This window comes from Lissotriton vulgaris, chromosome 4_1, assembly GCF_964263255.1.
Source record: "Lissotriton vulgaris chromosome 4_1, aLisVul1.2, whole genome shotgun sequence".
Taxonomy (NCBI): Eukaryota; Metazoa; Chordata; class Amphibia; order Caudata; family Salamandridae; genus Lissotriton; species Lissotriton vulgaris.
In genome coordinates, this window is record NC_141691.1 from 2145384262 (window position 1) to 2145387315 (window position 3054).

The window sequence follows — 3054 nt, forward strand, 5'->3', positions numbered from 1 at the left end:
ATGGATGGATGGATGGATGGATGCATGGATGGATGGATGGATGGATGGATGGATGGATGGATGGATGGATGGATGGATGGACGGAAGGATGTTGTGCAGCACAAGCATTGTTTACAAATACAGCCAATGAATGGGAAGTGTGAAATTGTTGTGATCATTTCAGAAAGGTGACATTTCTTGTCATATACAGTTTGAAAATATGTTGTACTCACTCAGCCCATCAGCCTCTTACCTGCTGTAACAGGTGTGCAGTCAATAGTGCATGGAGCCTTCCTGACAGCTGCTGGGCTGGCGTCCTTTTTATTGTGCTGACTGCATTCAGAACATGGCTCCTTGTCAATCCTGAACGTCTGGGAAGTCTTTGTATACATGTCAGGGGTGTACACCCTCCCTCCATTCTCTCTTTTCATAAATTGAATTAATTTCACCAGTTCTTGCCGCTGCGCTTCCATTTCTGCCCCTGTCGCGTTATTGTTGAACGTGCAGTATTTCTTTGCATGTGTTTCAATAAACTCCTTTAGTTTCCCCTCAGATTTATTAACATATGCTTCTATTGATAGATTGCACCGTTCCAAGTCATCTTTGCGTGTAAACAGCACCATCATGTACTTCTGTGCTTCTTTTCCAAACAAGCCTTGGGCAATGGAGAGCGCCTTGGCCTCTTCTGCTGTGAACCGTCCAACACAGACCACAAAGATGATGGCATGTAGCCCTGGGGAGGACAGGTCAACCGCCTGACCAATGTCCCTTTTAATGCACTTATTACAGAGTCTTGTGTCATAAAACCCAGCTGTGTCCACCACAGTGATGGGTGTGCCCTTGAAATCACAGCTCCTCCTCTGACACGCCTGGGTCACTGACCCTGGTGCACATCTGGACTCAAACTCTTCTCTCCCAAGGATGGTGTTCCCGGAGGCGCTTTTCCCGGCTCCAGTTTTGCCAACAAGGATTATTCTTAGCTGATTGTTCATGTTTTCATGACACCAGCCCTCGAATCTGAAAAGGAAAAACAGATCTGGAGTTCTTTAAATTGAAGAAACTTTACAAACGAGCTATCAGTTATTTAGCTAAGTGTAAAAGTATGTTCTGCAAATGCTTTTTTTAGCATTGACTTTATTTAAAACAAGGAATTATCAAGACATCCCTCATTTCGATCTCCATCCTTCTTTAGAGTAAGGTGTGTGCTCCAGCCCTTGAGACAGGGCCAGCTGAAGGTTTTGATGGGGCCCTTTTGCAAAAAATAAAATGGGGGACCCTCTCTGTAAAATCCTGGGTGAAGCATTACCTGCCACCTGTACACTTTCCATAATATTTAACTGTCCTCTTAATCATCATGTTCGATAAAAAAAAATTCAAAAAATATACGGAAGATCAAAGTGAAACAGACGGACGCGGGTTGCTGGGGTCTCATCGACAACCTCCACAGGGTCTTATCACAGTGATGGAGCAGATTTCATCGGCAGTCAGGCATTCCTTATTTTTGTGCTTCAGACAGACTGCATTTAAATTGCCACGCACATTTTGGTGCAAGTTAAAAACATGGCACATCAAAAATATGAAAGTGAGGCCTAAGTCAGTCTGAAATGCTTGTGCTGAATTAACATTGTTTTTGCAATGTAGGGAAAAGTGGCTTTTTTTAGCTTTGAAGATTAATAGAATGTGTTTCTCTCTTCCCAGCTCATTCCTTGCAATCTAAATTCACTGTCCCTGTCTTAAAAGACTTTGGCTTGTTGCATATTTAGAAGAAAAAAAATATTCAGTTAATAACACCTCTTTTTATAATGTTTGTGAATTAATAAATGCACCAAACACTACACATGGGGCTGAATGCTTTATTGCATAAAAAGCTATCTAAAACATTAAAGCATGTTGCTGTGTGCGCTGTATTAACTGTGTGTGCTTTTAAAGTATATACTAAAGCATAAAAATGCTATGTTGTACATTGCACATTTTTTTGCATGTTGTACACAAATTAGAAAAAGCTACTTTAAACTAATAGCTTGGCTAGGTACACATTTATAAGGGGTATTAGTATGAGGGAGGGACACATAATGGCTGACTTACATGACATTAATATTCTCTTTTGTGTCTGTTTTATTTTTGGGGCCTAAGAAAACATGGCTGCCTGTGAATCCATCAGGGCTATGACTTGCATTAAAAGCAGAGATCATGCGCAGATCTGTTTGACTCAAACCACAATGTAGTCAAGGGCACTGTGAACTGTACATTCTTGTGATTGTGCCAATGTACCAGTGTTAGTTGAAATATCCGTCCTGCTGCGATGTGACAGGAAGGAAGAATTAGAATGAAACATTTTTCCTAGTTCATGTTGCAAAAGCATAACAATGTATTTAATCATGTGCGCTTCTTTTGTTAAAACTGGTATGCTCTAGAATTTTAGAATGAGTCAGGATAGAGAGACCTCATTCCATCGTGACTGACTAATCACATACAAGTTTTCCTGAAGATGCAACATTTTTGTGTAGTTTGCCAAGAATTAGAGTATAAAAAAGGACCTAGATGGAGGCGTGGTTGGCTTCTAGGCTCAAGCTGGGTTTTTTTGTTCACTGGCTGGCTTTCAGCTCACTTCTGCTTTTTGCTTCATTCACATGGGTTAGGTACGAGAAACGTCCCGGGAAATTGCCGAAGAGCTGGGATTGCTTCCGAGGAGAAGGGAGGTTTTTTTTCAAAGAGTCCTTGCACGTCACATTTTGGCACGGCAAGCCACATTCCTTTGAGGTCTTGTGAAGGGTGGGCTGTTTTACTCTTTAGACACAGACAGGAGCAGATAGTGCAGTGGATTAGGATATAATTAGATGCTAAACTTTAAGTTTATGCTTTGACTAATTAATTAGGTCTGAAATAATTTATTTGACTTATGCATTTATTTCTCTTAATGGGAGATGTTTGCCAACTATTTAATTATTTATTAGCTTTGCAAGACTATTTTTCTTAGAAACTCTTTAAGAGTTTTTGGACTGATATTGTGCGCCATATTTTCTTTCTTACATGTAATGCTTATATGCAGACTATAATGTGTTCTGTATTAATGCT

General features: G+C 40.3%; 1 pseudogene; it reads right to left on the bottom strand.

The window, feature by feature from the left end:
• Positions 1 to 212: 212 nt before the first annotated feature.
• Positions 213 to 971, bottom strand: LOC147725277 (GTPase IMAP family member 4 pseudogene; annotated as a pseudogene).
• Positions 972 to 3054: the final 2083 nt, after the last annotated feature.